Source organism: Moschus berezovskii, chromosome 2, assembly GCF_049115385.1.
Source record: "Moschus berezovskii isolate FMDL1 chromosome 2, NW_MosBer_1.0, whole genome shotgun sequence".
Taxonomy (NCBI): domain Eukaryota; kingdom Metazoa; phylum Chordata; class Mammalia; order Artiodactyla; family Moschidae; genus Moschus; species Moschus berezovskii.
This window is the reverse complement of record NC_142461.1, coordinates 105,913,999-105,935,973: the sequence shown is the minus strand read 5'-3', so window position 1 is coordinate 105,935,973 and position 21,975 is coordinate 105,913,999.

Here is a 21,975-nt window from a genome sequence, read left to right as displayed (position 1 = left end):
TCATTGCTTCCTTCTTAAAAGACTTTCTTCTTGTTCTATCCAGAACACATTATTCTGTTTTTCTTTCCTTTTCATAGGCTATTACTTCTCAGTCTCCTTTATAGCTTTCTCGTTCTCTTTCTTCATCTCCAACTTTGGAGTACTCTAGGCCTCATATCTCCTTTTTTCTTTTCACTCCTTGAAATTATCATTCTTTTTATAGAGCTGAGCTAAATAACATATGTATGCTTTTATCCATCAGACTGTTTCAGAAAGTGCATTCTATCTGAGTAAGAAAAGTTTAATTAAGGAACTATTTATTTGCAAGCTGCGGACAAGATATAGAATACCATAAGGGATAATACAGTACCCTGGGATAAATAACAGCTGGGCTTTTTTACAATTTTATTTTTATAATGGTGTGGCAGAGCAAGAATGCACTGGTTAGTGAAAACAGGCTAGTATAATTTTGGAGGCTTGCAAGTCCTTGTCAAACAGCTGTTATTAAAAATTAAGCCATACAAACTTACAACTAAATAAATTATATTTAAAGGAAAAGTAGTAAATATTCAAAATTCATCATTTCTCAATTATTTTACTACATTTTACTATTACATATGTTCTTGAGATTTAAGTCTATTGCAACTGTATGACAGAAATAATACATAATAGGCTACTTACCATCTCTTTCTAACTTTACATTCAATGATATGACATTGTTAGCTTAAAACTAGCCATAGATAGAATTTACACCACAGAAATTAGCACAGATTTGACAAAGTGACAGAGAAAGTATTAGTTATATGGTTATATTTAAAGGTGTTTCATGTCTGTAGCCATTACGTTGTGAATAATAATTTTTAAATTTGGTAATATATTCTTCGAGTGTCAAAAACTATCTGATTTATTTAAGAAGTCACCCACATCAGTTACAAACAAGTTCCGAAATCTTTTTTTTTTTCCACTTTCTTCATAAGATACTACACTGGGAATATCAGATGTGATTAGCACCATCACTTGATTAAATTTTGATAATATATGTTCTTGAAGACCTATCTGACTTTTACATAGCAAGAGAGGAAAAGGAGGCTATCATAGCATTCACCATCTCTGTAACTGTTTAAGTACTGGGAGTGGCACATTCTCTTGGGATGAGGTGTTGCTTTTGGTTAGTCTTGGCAAAGGAGGACAAATCCAAGAGCTTCATTTGGCCCTTTTTTATGCAATAGAACTCACTCCATATCAGGGAATTCTTTGTTAAGAAATTTTCCTATTCTTAAACCGTATATTCTTGGCCTGTTAGAAAAAAAAAAAAAAAATGGTTCTGAAATCTCTCCAGATACCTTCTGAAAATGGACCTGGGCCATCCGATAATACAGAATTATCAGATCTTCAAATATTCCAACTCTGACCAATGGACTTCAGTGGTATTTCAGGTCTGCAGGCATTAGCATCACTTAAAAGACAATATCTAATAAACCCATGAAGTCTATCTGCTTTCCTTCTCAAGTGGAGTGATTCTCAGAGTGGCCTCTAAACCAGTAACAGCAACATCACTTGAGAACTTGTTAGAAACATAAATTCTGTTTTTTTTCACCCCAAAGTTACTAAATCAATAGGACCCAGGGATCTGTTTTTAAAAGTCCTCCATCAGTATGATTCTGAAGCTTAGGTAGTGCTCTAGACCCAATCATTGATAACTAGCTGCAGGTACTAAGGAGACGTGGAGAGAGAGTCATGCTATATCTCTGACCCTATTACCAGGTCATTCCATACAGGTCATGGCCTCCTTCTCAAATAAAGATCTCCAGGTCTGCAAAGTAGCTTAAGTCTATGAACAAGATAAGAATAAATCCTCATTATTGTACCTCGAGTTAATTTTATGCCCACTAGGCCTAAGGTTTTTCTCCCTACACATGCCAAGAAGCTCCCTAGTTGACTACCTTTTTGTTTTGTTTCTGAAGGCCCCATGGTCAGTGCCATCAAACATCCCCATAGGTCCAAATGTTTGGATTTTTATCACTGCTCTGTGGCTTATTATGATAATTGTGTCCACCTTGGTCTGTAATGAATAAGGACCTTAATTGGCCTCTAACTCTTTGGCATCCTATTATTTCCACTATCGTCAAGGAATGCAGTTCCATTGTTTTCATTATTCTCTGACATAGAATAATCAACATAGAGCATTCCTTCAGTGTTCAATGATGCTAGTACTCTTCCTTATCACAGAATTCCTTAAGGTCTTGGTAAAGAGTGTGTCCTCAAGGTCCTCTTGGGTAATATAAAGATTGGCTAATCAGCTACACATAATAAACTGCTTCCAGTATTATTATTTTTCTGAGACATAATTCCTTCCCCTACCGTTGCACCAGGAAAGTCATGTTACTCAGTCTCACTGGATTGGACCCAACTGACTGAGTCTGGCGGAGAAGGCAATGGCACCCCACTCCAGTACTCTTGCCTGGGAAATCCCGTGGACGGAGGAGCCTGGTAGGCTACAGTCCGTGGGGTTGCGAAGAGTCAGACACAACTGAGTGACTTCACTTTCACTTTTCACTTTCATGCGTTGGAGAAGGAAATGGCAACCCACTCCAGTGTTCTTGCCTGGAGAATCCCAGGAACCGTGGAGCCTGGTGGGCTGCCATCTATGGGGTCTCACAGAGTTGGACACGAGTGAAGCGACTTAGCAGCAGCAGTAGCATCAGCAGACCGAGTCTGGACTTTGAATAGGCAACCTGAAGGACAATTAACACCACTTTTACGTTCTCAAGACAACACACTAAATCACAAATTCCAAGTGAATAAACACTTATCAACCCAATCCAGCCAAATATTTTCTCTTCCTTGGTCTACACTCATATAATTCATGCTCACATATACTCTGTAGACTCCTGCCAATCAAAATTAATGAGATTCTACAAGTCTTTAATTCAGTCAAGTGAATTCAATGGCAATAATATGGCTTAAACCTGTTTATTCCTTTTCATTTTCTATGATATTTTGCTGGCTAGGACCTTTGGTTTATTAGTACTCACTAATCTTATATATTGATTTTCCAGTTCATTTGAAAAAGTGCTGTTGCAGTATTTTCCTGAAGCCTGACTCAGTCAACTTAATTTGTCTCCATCCTTAATCATTCAGGTCTTTACCACTTGCATCTTCATATCTCAAATTCATCAAGCACACTCTTATCTCTATATTACACTGCTTCTTCTTCTATCTTGGAATTTTCCTTCTTTTCAATTTAAGTTTTCATTCATCTTTCAAAGATAAACTTAAGAGTATTTCCTTTATAAAGTATTCCTTGATCATCTTAGTCAGACTTAATTGTTCCTCCTCTTTGATCATAATGCACATTGGCTATGCCTTTATTCTCCCTTGAATTATAGTTAGCAATATGCTGAAGAATTAATGCTTTTGAACTGTGGTGCTGGAGAAGACTCTTCAGAGTCCCTTGAACAGGAAGGAGATCAAACCAGTCAATCCTAAAGGAAATAAACTCTGAATATTCATTGGAAAGACTGATGCTAAAATGGAAGCTCCAATACTTTGGCCACCTAATGCAAAGAGCTGACTCACTAGAAAAGACCCTGATGCTGGGAAAGATTGAAAGCAGGAGAAGAGGATGACAGAGGATAAGATGGTTGGATGGCATCACTGATTCCATGGATGTGAGTTTGAGCAAACTCTGGGAGATAGTGAAGAACATGGAAGCTTGGTGTACTGCAGTCCATGAGGTCACAAAGAGTCAGACATTCCTGAGTGACTGAACAACAACAAATGCCTGTTTTTATTACTATCTTGAAATTATCTTGAAAGCCAGGACCATGTGTCATTCACTTCTTTGATTTCCCCAGATCCTTAGCATAACACTAAGTAATATATATAATAGATGTGTAGTATACATTTGTTTAGGATTTCCCTCATAGCTCAGTTGGTAAAGAATCTGCCTGCAATACAGGAGACTTGGGTTCAATTCCTGGGTTGGGACAATCCCCTTGAGAAGAAAATGGCAACCCATTCCACTATTCTTGCCTGGAGAATCCCATGTACTGAGGAGCCTGGCAGGCTGCAGTCCATGAGGTGGCAAGAGTCAGACATGACTTAGCGACTAAACCACCACCATACATTTGTTTAAATGAAATTATAACTAAATATTGGCTATTTTGTTTAATGCTATTAAGGATTATTTTTACTTGTTTTCTATGAACAAATTCAGAGTATTTTTTGCAACCTTTCCAGTGACCTCCAAAGATGAAACAGTGACTTCAAATCCCCCAAAGTAGTTTCTTACTTTTTAAAATACTTTCATAACTACTCACTGAATATAATCATCTCAACTGAATATCTACAAACATCTCAAAAGCCATTGATCTCAATTTTTCACACACAGTTACTAGTCTTTTTCCCCAGCTTTACTGAGATGTAATTGATATATAACATTTTGTTTATGTGTGTTTAGTTGCTCAGTCATGTCCGACTGTTGGCAACCCTATGGACTAGAGCCCACCAGGCTCCTCTGTCCATGGGAATTCTCCAGGCAAGAATACTGGAGTGGGTTGCCATGCCCTCCTCCAGGGAATCTTCCCAACCCATGGATCAAATCCAGGTTTCCCTCATTGCAGGTGGATTCTTTACCATCTGAGCCACCAAGGAAGCCCAAGAATGCTGGAGTGGGTAGCCTATCCCTTCTTCAGAGGACCTTCCCAACCCAAGAATCAAACCGGGGTCTCCCACCTTGCAGGTGGATTCTTTATCATCTTGAGCCACCAGGGAAGCCCCAAGTTTAAGGTATGCAATATGTTTATTTGACACTTACATATTATGAAATGATTATCACAGCAGGGTTAGTTAACTTCATCACCTCACATAATTACCTCTTTTGGTATGTGTGAGAAGATCTCTCAATCTTCACTATTGTTAATTATAATCATAATATTGTACATTAGATGCCTAGAACATACTCACTGTAAAACCAGGCTGTGCCCTTTGATCAACATCTCCCCGGTTTCCTCACTTCTCAGTCCCTGGTAACCACCATTCTACTCTGTTTCTGTAAAAGCTTAGCTTTCATTGATTCCATATATAGATGATATTATACAGTACATATATTACTCTGTCTTACTAATTTCACATACCACAAGTCCTTAAGGTCCATCCATGTTGCTGCAAAAGGCAAGATATCCTTCTTTCTCGTGACCGAATAATATTTCATTGTCAAAGTTAATAGATTGTTTATTTATTTTAATTGGAGGCTAATTGCTTCCCTGGTGGCTCAGAGGTTAAAGCGTCTGCCTCCAATGCGGGAGACCCGGGTTCGATCCCTGGGTCGGGAAGATCCCCTGGAGAAGGAAACGGTAACCCACTCCAGTATTCTTGCCTGGAGAATCCCACGGACGGAGAAGCCTGGTAGGCTACAGTCCACGGGGTCGCATAGAGTCGGACACGACTGAGCGACGGAACGGAACGGAACGGAATTACTTTACAATACTGTGGTGGCTTTTGCCATACATTGACATGAATCTGTCCCGGGTGTACATGTGTCCCCCATCCTGAAACCCCTCCCACCTCCCTCCCCATCCCATCCCTCAGGGTCATCCCAGTGCACCAGCCCCGAACACCCTGTCTCATGCATCGAACCTGGACTCGCGATCTGTTTCACATATGATAATATACATGTTTCAATGCTGTTCTCTCAAATCGTCCCACCCTTGCCTTCTCCCACAGAGTCCAACAGTCTGTTCTTTACATCTGTGTCTCTTTTGCTGTCTTGCATACAGGGTCATCGCTACCATCTTTCTAAATTCCATACATATGCGTTAATATACTGTATTCGTATTTTTCTTTCTGACTTTCTTCACTCTGTATAAGAGGCTCCAGTTTCATCCACCTCAATAGAACTGATTCAAATGCATTTTTAATTAAATGTTTTTAATAGCTGAGTAATATCCCATTGTGTATATGTATCACAGCTTTCTTATCCATTCATCTGCCAATGGATATATACGTTGCTTCCATGTCCTGGCTACTGTAAACAGTGCTGCGATGAACATTGAGGTACACATGTCTCTTTCAATTCTGGTTTCCTTGGTGTGTATGTCCAGCAGTGGGATTGCTGGGTCATATGGCAGTCTATTTCCAGTTTTTTGAGGAGTCTCCACACTGTTCTCCATAGTGGCTGTCCTAGTTTGCATCCCCACCAACAGTGTAAGAGGGTTCCTTTTTCTCTGCACCCTCTCCAGCATTTATTGCTTGTAGACATTTGGATAGCAGCCCTTCTGACTGGTGTGAAATAGTATCTCACTGTGGTTTTGATTTGCATTTCTCTGATTATGAGTGATGTTGAGCATCTTTTCATGTGTTTGTTAGCCATCTGTATGTCTTCTTTGGAGAAATGTCTGTTTAGTTCTTTGGCCCATTTTTTGACTGGGTCGTTTATTTTTCTGGAATTGAGCTGCAGGAACTACTTGTATATTTTTGAGATTAATTCTTTGTCAGTTGCTTTGTTTGCTATTATTTTCTCCCATTCTGAAGGCTCTATTTTCACCTTGTTTATAGTTTCCTTCATTGTGCAAAAGCTTTTAAGTTTAATTAGGTCCCATTTGTTTATTTTTGCCTTTACTTCCTTTACTCTGGGAGGTGGGTCATAGAGGATCCTGCTGTGATTTATGTCAGAGAGTGTTTTGCCTGTTTTCCTCCAGGAGTTTTATAGTTTCTGGTCTTATGTTTAGATCTTTAATCCATTTTGAGTTTATTTTCGTGTATGGTGTTAGAAAGTGTTCTAGTTTCATTCTTTCACAAGTGGTTGACCAGTTTTCCCGGCACCACTTGTCAAAGAGATTGTCTTTTCTATATTGTATATTCTCGCCTCCCATTGTCAAAGTTAATAGACTGACAATACAGTTCTTCATGGAAACTGAGACTTATCCTAATGCTGAAAGCATATAGACATGTTAGTTTTGGAAAAAATTGTCAGAAATGGTAACAATCAATTCTTAAGAAATATGATTTAATTGCGGATCATCCCTCTTATGATAGAATTCTTAATAAGTTACAGTATTTCTCAAAAACAAACAAAAATGTATAAAGTGGATCCAAAGCAGAGACATTACTTTGCCAACCAAGGTCCGTCTAGTCAAGGCTATGGTTTTTCCAGTGATCACGTATGGATGTCAGAGTTGGACTGTGAAGAAAGCTGATTGCTGAAGAATTGATGCTTTTGAACTGTGGTTCTGGAGAAGACTCTTGAGAGTCCCTTGGACTGCAAGGAGATCCAACCAGTCCATTCTAAAGGAGATCAATCCTGGGTGTTCATTGGAAGGACTGATGCTAAAGCTGAAACTCCAATACTTTGGCCACCTCATGCGAAGAGTTGATTCACTGAAAAAGACTCTGATGCTGGGAGGGATTGGGGTTGGGAAGAGAAGGGGACGACAGGGAATGAAATGGCTGGATGGCATCACCGACTCGATGGACATGAGTTTGAGTGAACTCTGGGAGTTGGTGATGAACAGGGAGGCCTGGCGTGCTGTGATTCATGGGGTTGCAAAGAGTCGGACACGACTGGGTGACTGAACTGAACCAAACTGAACTGAAATGTTAAATATTAACATAAGCAAAGAATCTAAGTTTATGTGAGTTTTATGGAAATTTTGAGGTGAGATAATTTAAGAGAATCATTTATCAGCCTTATTGAATAGTCAAAGCTTAAGCTTTTGTGTTAGAATTAAGCTAGCTTTCCTCTAGATCCTTAAGGGAACAAATGTCAAATGAAAGAATAAATTTCTTATTAAATCCAACATTTCTTAGAAAACATCTCTTTTAACAAGGATGCATTGCTATTTATAGAACAATTAGTGCCTACATGTGCATCTATAGTGTTAAACTGTTTGTTGTAAATTGGCAAGAATCTCAGTCCAGTGTCTTCAGTTATATTCATCTTAATAGTTCTAACACAGATTCTAGGTTTCCTTGGTTGAAAACAAAGATTGTTGTACAAGGTTTTTAGATGACTTCCCATTGGGTTTTTAAATGTAACCATGTTGGAGAAATAAATCTGGGCCACAAATGACCTTATTATTATTCTATATGTAGATAAAGGTGGATTTCTGGAAAATCTATTCATATATTTTAAACTCTGATATTACAATTTCTGAAGAATGGGTTTCACTTGTGAGGATACATTGAAAATACATTTTTAAACATCCTCTCCTAAAGTAGTCAGAGGAGTTGTTGTCAGTGTAATTGAAAATATTCTTCATAGCACATGTCAATATTTTGGTTGGGAAATCTCCTTCATTAAGAATAAGTATAGATTCCTCAAAAAACTGGAAATAGAACTGCCATATGATCCAGCAATCGCACTCCTGGGCATACACACCGAGGAAACCAGAATTGAAAGAGACACATGTCCTCCAATGTTCATTGCAGCACTGTTTATAATAGCCAGGACATGGAAGCAACCTAGATGTCCATCTGCAGACGAATGGATAAGAAAGCTTTGGTACATATACACAATGGAGTATTATTCAGCCATTAAAAAGAATACATTTGAATCAGTTCTAATGAGGTGGATGAAACTGGAGCCTATTTTACAGAGTGAAGTTAGCCAGAAAGAAAAACACCAATACAGTATATTAACGCATATATATGGAATTTAGAAAGATGCAAATGATAACCCTGTATACGAGACAGCAAAAGAGACACAGATGTATAGAACAGTCTTTGGGACTCTGTGGAAGAGGGTGAGGGTGGGATGATTTGGGAGAATGGCATTGAAACACGTATGTTGTCATATGTGAAAAGAATCAGTAGTTCAGGGTCGATGCATGTTATAGGATGCTCGGGGCTGGCATGCAGGGATGACCCAGAGGGAGGATAAAGGGAGGAGGGAGGTGGGAGGGGGGTTCAGGAGGGGGAACTTATATAAACCTGGGGCAAATTCATGTCAATGTATGGCAAAACCAACCAATATAATATTGTAAAATAATTTGCCTCCAATATAAAATAAATTAATTTAAAAAAAAAAGAATAAGTATAACAATGGCAAAGTTAGTAATAGAGAAAATAAAATATAATTATATTAGCTGATGGGTCTTAAAGTGGCAGAGTCAGACGATGGATACTATTGGTCTCCCTCAGTGAAAGATAGCAGTCATATTTCTGAATCCCATAAGACATTAGGTAACAAATAGGGATTGAACACTATAATTCACTCCAGCTAGATGATTAGAATCTTGTAGAGATTTTAAATAAGTAATGATTCTATTTTTCATTTCAATACTTTAAATGTCAAAACTTTAAAAGTTAATATTATGCTTGTGAGTAGATACTGAGCAGAAAGAACTAAAAACAATGTTTTATGTTAAGGTTACCAGATGCCCAATATCATTAAATAACTCAGACTTGATCCCACAAAACTCTGATTCACTGGTATTGTTGATATTTTGCAAAACTTATGCTTTCCAGCATAATTTTGTTTAAGTCAGCAAAGCTACTATAATATTAAGTTAAAGACATGGAAATACCTTAGAAGGTAACTGTAAAAAGAGAGAGCAAGAATATTAAGAGTCCAAGAGTCCATTTACAGGTGAAATAGTTGGACTGGTAAAGAAGAAAAGACAAGACTTAGAAATAAAACAGATGGAGAGAGATGGTATACAAATATATGTTGAGAGATTGCTGCTGGTAATTTTAAAAATATTGACTGAAAAGGAGAAACTGCTCAAAGCAGATAAATTCCAAAAAATTATAATATTAAAGCAGCATGTCAACTCTCTTATTTCTAGGAAAGAGCTGGAGAGCTGGAGAGACAAGTCTAACAACTTCTGGAATGCCAGAAATTAAAAAAAGCAGAGAGTAAAAGGACAAAATTTATTATCAGTTTTCTGAGAAGAGGGAAGACAGGGTTAATACAGAGTTTTTTTTCCCAGGTAAGGGGCACCAGGCTAGTAACCCTGATTTTACTACCAAATAGATCTAACGTAGGAGTGATAGAACAGGTTTCAACCCTAGAGACCTACTCTAGGAGTGGCATGATAGCTCTCTAGAGTTAAGGGAATAGTTGATGGGATGCAAATTATGATGGCTTTTTTTGCATGATATAAAAACTATACTGGGACCGCTAAATGGGATTTAAATTGAGCTAGTGCTGCTTAGAGTTGTTATTTTAATTTTTTAATAAAACGATATGAGGTATAAGTTAGAAATATTCCCTTTGATGTAAGAGGAAAAATATATAAAAACATATAACAGTGAAAATGTTAAAAAAATACATAAAACATATAGAATTTTCTAGCTTATGTGTCACATTTACAAAATTGCTCTTAATCGTTAAAGTGCTGTGGCCAAGTTATCTAATATAAGCCTTTTCTCCCTCCCATTTAGGAATTTTGTTACTAATCAGGAATATGCAGGTACTCTGAATTCGGCTTTGGCAACTTTTTTCTCATGTTAACAAATGCATTCCCTGTAGCTCTTTTTATTCCTTTCTAAATAAGATGCTTGTTTACATTCAGTTCAGTTCAGTTCAGTTCAGTTGCTCAGTCGTGTCTGACTCTCCGTGACCCCATGAATCACAGCACACCAGGCCTCCCTGTCCATCACCAACTCCCAGAGTTCACTCAAACTCATGTCCACAGAGTCGGTGATGCCATCCAACCATCTCATTCTCTGTTGGCCCCTTCTCCTCCCGCTCCCAACCTTTCCTAGCATCAGAGTCTTTTCCAGTGAGTCAACTCGTCGCATGAGGTGGCCAAAGTATTGCAGTTTCAGCTTTAGCATCAGTCCTTCCGATGAACACCCAGGATTGATCTCCTTTAGAATGGACTGGTTGGATCTCCTTGCAGTCCAAGGGACTCTCAAGAGTCTTTTCCAACACCACAGTTCAAAAGCATCGATTCTTCGGCGATCAGCTTTCTTCACAGTCCAACTCTCACATCCATACATGACCACGGGAAAAACCATAGCCTTGACTAGACGGACCTTGGTTGGCAAAGTAATGTCTCTGCTTTTTAATATACTATCTAGGTTGGTCATAACTTTCCTTCCAAGGAGTAAGCATCTTTTAATTTCATGGCTGCAATCAGCATCTGCAGTGATTTTGGAGACCCAAAAAATAAAGTCTGACACTGTTTCCACTGTTTTTCCATCTATTTCCCATGAAGTGATGGGACCAGATGCCACGATCTTTGTTTTCTGAATGTTGAGCTTCAAGCCAACCTTTCACTCTTGTCTTTCACTTTCATCAAGAGGCTTTTGAGTTCCTCTTCACTTTGTTTACATTAATACTGACTAAATTACAGCTTGCTTTCTTTTGCTTAAGTCTGTCACCATACAATAAGAGACTTGTCAATTCCGATAATGTGTAAAGCATTGTCTTATTATTTTTTATCTGTAAAGAATTCTAGAATTTGAGTGGAAGCATTAGTAACAAAATGGTAGGAAGAACTGAGAAAGATGCTCTTACATAATATGACAGTCTTTTAAAAAGTCATGATGTGAAATTCAAGTTGATTATTTGGCAAAAAAGAATACAAAAACAATGATAGTCATTTTTACTGATTTCTGGAGAAAACATGAAACTATTTAATATCTTGTATTCTTAGGTATCAAATGACTATTTTGTAAAAGGCTCATTTAAGAAGATAAGTCTGAATTAGAACCAAGCTCTAATTTTTTTTTTATCATATCTAAAAGAGTTCAACACTATAGTCAGAATCTATTTGGATAAGATTAGTGTACTAGTGGTTGTAAAGTGAATATTTGGCTAATAGCTAATAAATTTGTTGATTGTGTAACTGAAACTGTAAAGTTATTTAGACACTATACAGTCAATGACAAGTGTATGTGCAATGAAATAGTAACTATAACATTATTAATGGCCTACTATATCACTTTCTATTTGTGCTCCACAAGGCTTCCATAGCACCATGAACTGAGTCACTGAGCAAACAATTTTTTGATGATGAAAATTAATATGTGCCTATTTGGCTTTTTTGCTTATTTTGTTTATGACAAATGGGTCATTGCATGAGATGTTTCTTCTTCTAGGAGCACATTAATACATCCTCAGATATTTATATGGTTGATTCTTTTGCATCATTTCAGTCTCAGTTTAAAAGCTGATATATATAAAAAATAGACAAGTGGAACCTAATCAAACTTATAAGCTTTTGCACAGCAAGGCAAATTATTAAAACAAACAAACAAAAAAACCTCAAAAAGACAACATAAAGAATAAGAGAAAATATTTGGAAATGATGTAACTGACCAGTGCTTAATTTCTAAAATATAGACACAGGTCATATAACCCAATATCAAAGAAACAAACAACAATCAAAAATGGGCAGAAGGCCTAAAGAGACGTTTCTATAAGAGGGCATACAAATGGCCAATACACACATGTAAAGATGCTCAAAATTGCTAATTGTCAGAGAAATGCAAATCAAAACTACAATGAGGTATTACCTCACACTGGTCAGAATGGCCATCATCAAACAGTCTCAAAAAGTAAATGCAGGAGAGGGTGTGGAGAAAAAAGGAACCTTCCTACACTGTGGGCAGAAATGTAAACTGGTGTAGTACTATGGAAGAGTATGAAGGTTCCTTAAAAAAAAAAAACAGACTTACCAAATGATCCAACAATCCTACTCCTGGGTATATATCCTGAGAAGATGAAATCTCTAATTTGAAAAGATACATGTACCCCAATGTCAATAGCAGCCTTATTGACAATAGCCAAGACATAGAAGCAACCTAAATGTCTGTCAACTGATAAATGGATAAAGAAGGTACACATATGCACACACAAAATGGAATATTAGTCATAAAAAGATAATGAAATAATGACATTTGTAGTAAAGTGGATGAACCTAGAGATGATCATACTAAGTGAAGCAAGTCAAAGACAAATATTATTTGATATAAGTAATATGTGAAATCTAAAAACTAATAAAATAAAATAAAAAATAAAATGAATTTATGAAATAGAAACAGACATAGAAAATAAACTTTTGGTTCAGTTCAGTTCAGTCACTCGGTCATGTCTGACTCTTAGTGACCCCAGGGATCTCAGCATGCCAAGCCTCCCTGTCCATCACCAACTCCCAGAGTTCACTCAAACTCATGTCCGTTGAGTTGGTGATGCCATCCAGCCATCTCATCCTCTGTCGTTCCCTTCTCCTCCTTCCCCCAATCCCTCCCAGCATCAGAGTCTTTTCCAATGAGTCAACTCTTTGCATGAGGTGGCCAAAGTATTGGAGTTTCAGCTTTAGCATCAGTCCTTCCAATGAGCACCCAGGATTGATCTCCTTTAGAATGGACTGGTTGGATCTCCTTGCCATCCAAGGGACTCTCAAGAGTCTTCTCCAACACCACAGTTCAAAAGCATCAATTCTTTGGTGATCAGCATTCTTCACAGTCCAACTCTCATATCCATACATGACCACGGGAAAAACCATAGCCTTCAGTAGACAGACCTTTGTTAGCAAAGTAATGTCTCTGCTTTTTAATATGCTATCAAGGTTGGTCATAACTTTCCTTCCAAGGAGTAAGCGTCTTTTACTTTCATGGCTGCAATCAGCATCTGCAGTGATTTTGGAGCCCAGAAAAATAAAGTCTGACACTGTTTCCACTGTTTCCCCATCTATTTCCCATAAAGTGATGGGACCAGATGCCATGATCTTTGTTTTCTGAATGTTGAGCTTTAAGCCAACTTTTTCACTCTCCTCTTTTACTTCCATCAAGAGGCTTTTGAGTTCCTCTTCACTTTCTGCCGTAAGGGTGGTGTCATCTGCATAGCTGAGGTTATTGATATTTCTCCCGGCAATCTTGATTCCAGCTTGTGCTTCTTCCAGCCCAGCGTTCCTCATGATGTACTCTGCATATAAGTTAAATAAGCAGGGTGACAATATTCAGCCTTGATGTACTCCTTTTCCTATTTGGAACAAGTCTGTTGTTCCATGTCCAGTTCTAACTGTTGCTTTCTGACCTGCATATAGGTTTCTCAAAAAGCAGGTCAGGTGGTCTGGTATTCCCATCTCTTTCAGAATTTTCTACAGTTTATTGTGATCCACACAGTCAAAGGCTTTGGCACAGTCAATAAAGCAGAAATGGATGATTTTCTAGAACTCTCTTGCTTTTTTCATGATCCAGCGGATGTTGGCAATTTGATTTCTGGTTACTAAAGGGGAAATGTGGAAGAGGTATAAATTAGGAGGGATTAACAGATATACACTCCTACATGTGACATAGATGAACAACAAGGACTTACTGTGCAGCACAAGAAACTATATTCAATATCTTATAAAAACTTATAATGGAAGAGCATCTGGAAAATAATATATGAATATCTATCTATATATATGGAAAAGGCAATGGCAACCCACTCCAGTACTCTTGCCTGGAAAATCCCATGGATGGAGGAGCCTGGTGGGCTGCAGTACATGGGGTCGCAAAGAGTCAGACACGACTGAACGACTTCACTTTCACTTTTCACTTTCATGAATTGGAGAAGGAAATGGCAACCCACTCCAGTGTCCTTGCCTGGAGAATCCCAGTGATGGCGGAGCCCTGTGGGCTGCCATCTATGGGGCTGCACAGAGTCAGACACGACTGAAGTGACTTAGCAGCAGCAGCAGCATCTATGTATATATGAATCACTTTATTGTACAGCTGAAATTGACACAATACTGTGACTCAACTATAACTCAAAAAAAGTTTCTTTGACCACCAATCTAAATAATCTCTCAGTTACTATTTTATTTTTATTTTAGCACATATTAGTTTGCTGGGGTTGCCATAATAAGCACAACAGATCAGGTGGCTTAAGTAACAGAAATTTATTTTCTTTCAGTTCTGGAGGCTGCAAGTCCAAACATAGTTGGTTTTCTCTAAGGCTTCTGTCTTTGACTTGCAGATGGCCACCTTCTCACTGCCTCTTCACAGAGTCACCCCTCCAGGCACACTCAGGAGCATGCTGTTGCTCTGCGTGTCCTCATCTCCTTTTCTTATGAGGATACCAATCAGACTGGATTAGGGTCCACTGTAAAGGCCTCATTTTAATGTCACTACCTCTTTAAAGTCCCAGTCTCCAAATACAATCACATTCTGAGGTACTGCAGTTAGGGATTCAACAAGTGAATTTTGGGGGGGATATAATTCAGCTCACACTTAAAATATATGAAATTATAATGTTTATATATATTTACTTGTTTATTATCTTTTTTCTCTCATTAGAGTGTATTCACCATAACATACCTCAACTGTATTGCTAATTTTTATGTTCTCAACACTTAGAACACAGTCTGGTACTTTCAGTATGTATTTGTAGAATTAAAAATCAGATAAATGAATGATGAAATGACTTAATTATCGTCTTTCATATTTATTCTACCATTACAGTTTTAATAATTTGACATTTAAGAGTCATGAAAAGAGAGCATTTAGTTTTTTAATCTTAAGAATGCTACGTAAATTTTATTTTTCACACATACCCAAGACTTAATTTATAATTAAAAGATACCTTATGTTTACTGATTATATCTCAGAATGAGAAAGCAGTGAGATTCTATGCCCTATCTTCAAAACTGATAAGGTGGCAAAGATTTCAATCTGCTCAAAAGGAATGAGTATCTTGGGAAGGTTAAGGCAGAAAAAAAGCAAACATTCTTTTTCTCTGTTTATAGTGATTGCTGCCTCTATGAGCTAAGAAAATAAAATCATGACTGTGACAGGCACCATGTTTTAGGTGAGTACGTTGGTCAGTCATCTAAGTGACTACATTTCTTAGCTTCACTTGCTGCTAAATGTACGGTCATTTGATATAGTTTTGGTAGAGGTATATGGGTTTCCCTGGTGGCTTCAGTTCAGTTCAGTCGCTCAGTCATGTCCGACTCTTTGTGACCCCATGAACCACAGCACGCCAGGCCTCCCTGTCCATCACCAACTCCCGGAGTTCACTCAAACTCATGTCCATCGAGTTGGTGATGCCATCCAGCCATCTCATTCTCTGTTATCCCCGTCTCCTCCTACCCCCAATCCCTCCTAGCATCAGACTCTTTTCCAGTGAGTCAACTCGTCGCATGAGGTGGCCAAAGTATTGCAGTTTCAGCTTTAGCATCAGTCCTTCCAATGAACACCCAGGATTGATCTCTTTTAGAATGGACTTGTTGGATCTCCTTGCAGTCCAAGGGACTCTCAAGAGTCTTTTCCAGCACCACAGTTCAAAAGCATCATTTCTTCGGCGATCAGCTTTCTTCACAGTCCAACTCTCACATCCATACATGACCACTGGAAAAACCATAGCCTTGACTAGATGGACCTTGGTTGGCAAAGTAATGTCTCTGCTTTTTAATATGCTATCTAGGCTGGTCATAACTTTCCTTCCAAGGAGCAAGCGTCTTTTAATTTCATGGCTGCAATCAGCATCCGAAGTGATTTTGGAGCCCCCAAAAATAAAGTCTGACACTGTTTCCACTGTTTCTCCATATATTTCCCATGAAGTGAGGGGAAGAGATGCCATGATCTTTGTTTTCTGAATGTTGAGCTTCAAGCCAACATTCAAAAAACTCTTCTCTTTCACTTTCATCAAAAGGCCTTTGAGTTCCTCGTGGCTTAGTGGTAAAGAATCTGCCTGCCAATACAGGAGATATGGGTTAGATCTCTAGGTTGGGAAGATACCCTTGAGGAGGAAATGACAAACTACTTCAGTATTCTTGCATGGGAAATCACATGGACAAAGAGCCTGGACATGTGAAAGTGAAAGTCACTCAGTCGTGTCCGACTCTTTGTGACCCCATGGACTATACAGTCCATGGAATTCTCCAGGAGAGACTACGGGAGTGGGTAGCCGTTCCCTTCTGCAGGGGATCTTCCCAACCCAGGGATCGAACCCAGGTCTCCCCCATTGCTGGCAGATTCTTTACCAGCTGAGCCACAAGCCTGGACTTGTTCCTGGGAAATCCCATGGACATGCCGGCTACAGTCCACACAGTCGCAAAGAGTCTGACACAATTTAGTGACTAAAAATAACAACAAACAAGTAATATGTATATATGTGAAAGTCAGGGGTACATCAGGAGAGTCTCCTTAAAAACAAAAGAGGGTTGAGTCTTTTTTCCTTCTTTTTTTTTTCTTTCCTGGAAGATAGATATGAAAGCTAGATTTTAATGGCGATCTTGGACTGTGAGATTGAGGAACACATCCTAGGAGTGGTGAAGTATTTGTGCTGGAAAGAAGGAGCTTGCATCTTTTATGATTTTATGGAGCTGCTAAAGCAGCACTGGACTCCTTTTAGTCAGTCAGTTCAGTGGCTTAGTTGTGTCCAGCTCTTTGTGAACCCATGGACTGCAGCACGCCAGGCTTCCCTGTCCATCACCAACTCCCAGAGTTTACTCAAACTCAAGTCCGTTGAGTCGGTGATGCCATCCAACCATCTCATGCTCTGTCAATCCTTTCTCCTCCTGCCTTCAATCTTTCCCAGAATTAGGGTCTTTTCAAATGAGTCAGCTCTTCACATCAAAGTATTGGAGTTTCAGCTTCAGCATCAATCCTTCCAATGAATACTCAGGACTGATTTCCTTTAGGATTGACTGGTTGGATCTCCTTGCAGTCCAAGGGACTCTCAAGAGTCTTCTCCAGCACCATAGTTCAAAAGCATCAATTCTTTGGTGCTCAGCTTTCTTTGTAGGCCAACTCTTACATCCATACATGACTACTGTTAAATCCGTAGCTTTGACTAGATGGACATTTTTTGGCAAAGTAATGTCTCTGCTTTTCAATATGCTGTCTAGGTTGGTCATAGCTTTTCTTCCAAAGAGCAAGTGTTCTTTAATTTCATGGCTTCAGTCACCATCGGCAGTGATTTTGGAGCCCCACAAAATAAAGTCCATCACTGTTTCCATTGTTTCCCCATCTATTTGCCATGAAGTGATGGGACTGGATGCCATGATCTTAGTTTTCTGAATGTTGAGTTTTAAGCCAACTTTTTCACTCTCCTCTTTCACTTTCATCAAGAGGCTCTTTTGGTGTTCTTTGCTTTCTGCCATAAGGGTGGTGTCATTTGGGTATCTGAGGTTATCGATATTTCTCCCAGCAATCTTGATTCCAGCTTGTGCTTCATCCAGCCTAGCATTATGATGTACTCTGCATATAAGTTAAATAAGTAGAGTGACAATATACAGCCTTGACTTACTCCTTTAATCTTAATCTTAAACTAATGAATGTGAGAGAAAAATTGTTTAAACTACTTTTATTTAGGGGTTTTCTGTGACTTTAATATAATGATCATCATTTCTTTCTATAATATTCATTAAAAGCCTATATAGTCTACAACTGGGTGGTGCCTATGATCCTTGCAATCTTTGCCTTGCCTGAAGGTTTTTTCTTAAAGTCACACCTTTCATGACTATCACTGAAGCTTTGACTTCCCTAGAATTCCCACTTTTACTATGCTGTGCAAAACTGCTAAATTTAGAGTTTAACTATTTTTTCCATCACTGAGGGTGTCTTAGGCACTCCCACGGCAAGATGAATTAACCCTTAAGTTATCACTAAGTCTTATAATTGGCAGTTTACTTTTGTGCCTTTCTCACTATATGCTCCTGGGCATAGGAGCCTGGTTTACTGTTGTAGTCCTATCACTTAGTGCAGATCCTGGCTAAGAAGTAAATGCTCATTTAATGACTAAATGGGCTTTCTAATATTTTTATCTATCTATTCAACTATTTTCCTCAATTTCAAGGAAAGGAATGAAATGTACGAAAGGCAGGTTTTATTACAGTTCCAACAGACTGGGTTAAACTTTATTCATGATATTGTAGTCCTATTTAAACTTTTTACAGAATTTGTTGTGCATTAGCACTGGTTCTCACAGTGAGCTCCTATACCAACAGCAGCAACATTATAGCTCTAATGAGACTGTTTAAGAGGCTAGATATAAAGATCATGATAAACAATGTCACATAGTCATGGAGAGGCAGTATGGCATAGCATTTAAAGAACACAAACTTTGCCTTGAGAACTAAGATCAAAATTCCGATTTTACTTCTATTTCAGGGAAGCAATAATTCTTTTCTATTGAGGTGTTATCAGGATTAAATGATTTAATAATTAAATCACAAATGTGTATTTTTAAAGTGCCAAGTTCTTAATACAGCATATGGCACATAGAAAATGCCCAATAATTATTAGCCATATTAAACATAGTTTGCTATTAGGAGTTTAACATAGAACTCAGTGTCACATTGCTTTCATCCTTCCATCTAGTACAGGATGCTTTCTTGATTTATTTCATCAATTCTTTATCAACACTACATTTTGTGATGTACTGGTTAAAGTGGTAAATTTGGAAACAACTTAGGCTTCCAATTTACTGATAAAAATTAATGACCAATTGTAGGGTTTCCCTGTGAAATAGAACTATATTGACTTTGCAAAGCAGCCTGTTTCTTTTTATGCCTAACTTCTGCTTGCAGAAAACATAACTATAGAGGAATTTTCTATTTCATTTCAGACCTTAAATTTTGAACATGTATTTATCTATTAGCTGTAAATTTTATATTTTTTAAAAAAGATTTTCTTCTGGAAATTAGGAATTCATTTTCACCATGAAAATAGAAACTATCATCAATAAATTCAAGTCTGCAAGAGGTTTTACTTTTAATCCCTCAAAGACCAAAAAAATAGCTCTCAGTAAAATCTCATCTCAAACATTGTACTGAGTGAGAATATCAGTCATTTAGTAATTAGTGAGAGCAAAAATGGGAAATTAGAAGAAAACTTCTAAATTTGGCCTGACATGGGAATAAATATTTTTCATCCAATTTGTGATTGTTTTTGCATTCACTGTTCTGTGCTGTAATCCTATATTTTAGGAATTCAGTCACTATGATAAAGCACCCAAAATTTATTTCTACAACTTTTCACAAAAATTAGTAAATAAATATAAAGTAGAATGACATAATTTTTCAGTTATGGTCATAATTACAAGGGAATTAAATTTGTTAAAAAATGTAGATTGAACTTTGTTCTAATTGGTTTACACTTAAAGATTCTTTGATCTGTAATAACAGTAATATATATTAACATGTTGCATTTTAAAGTGACATTGCCTTTCATTAATCAAGTGTCTGTATGGTTGATTAATTTGTACAAGATTTAAATTGCTATGAAAATTTATCATTCATAGCCATGATCTCCATTTACATATATGTTAATTATGGTAAATGTAATCTTTTTCTGAATCCTCTGGGCTGCATACTAAAAAGACAAAGTGATCAGAGTGACTACTTTTCCTATTACAAAGTGAACTCTTACTGTTACTCAAAACTGTTGTACTTGTCAAAGCTAGGCTGAAAACATTATAAAATTTTCTGTTGAAGGCAAGTTCAAATTCCATAGATGATGTTTCCTATTCAAGTGATTTCTTTATTAGGCAGCCACAGCAATACTATGTTTATTTACTATGGCATTTAGTACTGTCTCTGCATGCTGCCAAAATTTTCTTTTGCTTTGAAGCATTCTCTGGTATTAACTCTAATATTAATGAGCACAAAATAAGTTTATAATATATCTGTAAAGTAGAATGACTTGAAGTTAGCTGGAAAAGTCTTTGTAATAATTTAAAATTGTTAGAAATAGAAACCTAAAAAAAAAAAAGAAGAAAAAGAAAGGAAAAAAAAAGAAACACAGCATTTTAAGACTACTTGGAAAGATATTGTTCCAAAAAGTTTACATATGAAAGTACTTCTGAAGTTTCTTTAATAAATTAGACTGATCTTTGTTTTTTGCAGAAAAATATTTTGTACTTAAGAAAAATGAGTTTTTGATAGTTTTTATCATTTTATAGGCAAACATCTAAATAGTCAGGATAAATGTAAATGTTACCATCTATGAGACTAAATTCCTACTATACATTTTTTTCTAGGAGTATTGTGTGAAACTGGAAACATAGTTCGGAAGTGTGGGTCTGGCCTTACACAGCCCACTATTGGTTTTTTCCTTAGGAATGTTTTTTGTATGTTTTATCCAAATCCAAGGCATGCTAACCAACAATTATTTTATTATTTTTATTTTTTAAGAAATGCATTCCATTTGTTCCCCAACTGTGACCTTCTCTCTTAACAAATATTGGTCTGGAGAGAATTCTAATATATTATAAGTGAAAAATGATATGGTAACTAATGTTTTAGAGAGACTGTGATAGGCCTTGCTAGGCAAATGTTGGAAAATTTAATTATTCCTATTAAATGTCTATAATTTTATGCTTAAATTGTTAGTATTTACATAATATATTCACTTCAAGAGAAGCCTCATTTCTTAGTCACAACTTAATAGAATTAAAATATCCATCTTGGAAACCTTTGCAAGCATAGCACCTCTGACTACCTGACGAGGCTATTTTTAAAGACACTTATTTGGCAATTTTCTTATACTCAGCCTAATCACAAGAGAAACAAACTAATATGGCACCTGTTCTGATAGATGGATGTCGTACCTTCCTTCTCTGATCTCAGACCTTGCAAGACATATTTCAAAGAAGCATCACTTCCCTCAACACAGAAATGCATCCACCTCTAAACTGGAAATAGCAAAAGCATAGGGCAGAAGATGGGGAATATATTATCCAACTAAAATTACAGAGAAATTTTAAGTAGGCAGAATATAATTGCCCAATTTGGAAATTAGCCAGGACACAGGGTTTAACATCATCTTTACTCTTTTGAAAAGTGCCATGGGATTTTTAATAACTGCTGGTGGTCAAGACCTTGGTTTTACCCTCATCCATTAGACGACACCTCCAGCAGTGCAGTGCCCCCTCATACCATGCTGGGGCATCAGTTCAGTACTGACTCAGTGAAAATTGTGCCACCTACTGAATCATCCACAGCTCATCTTAGAGTGCCCTGGCTTTTAGGCTTTTCTCTGGAGAGCTGTTATGAAAGATGGGACCAGGCTCAATGATGCTTAATTTATGAGATTTCAAGGTTTTAAATG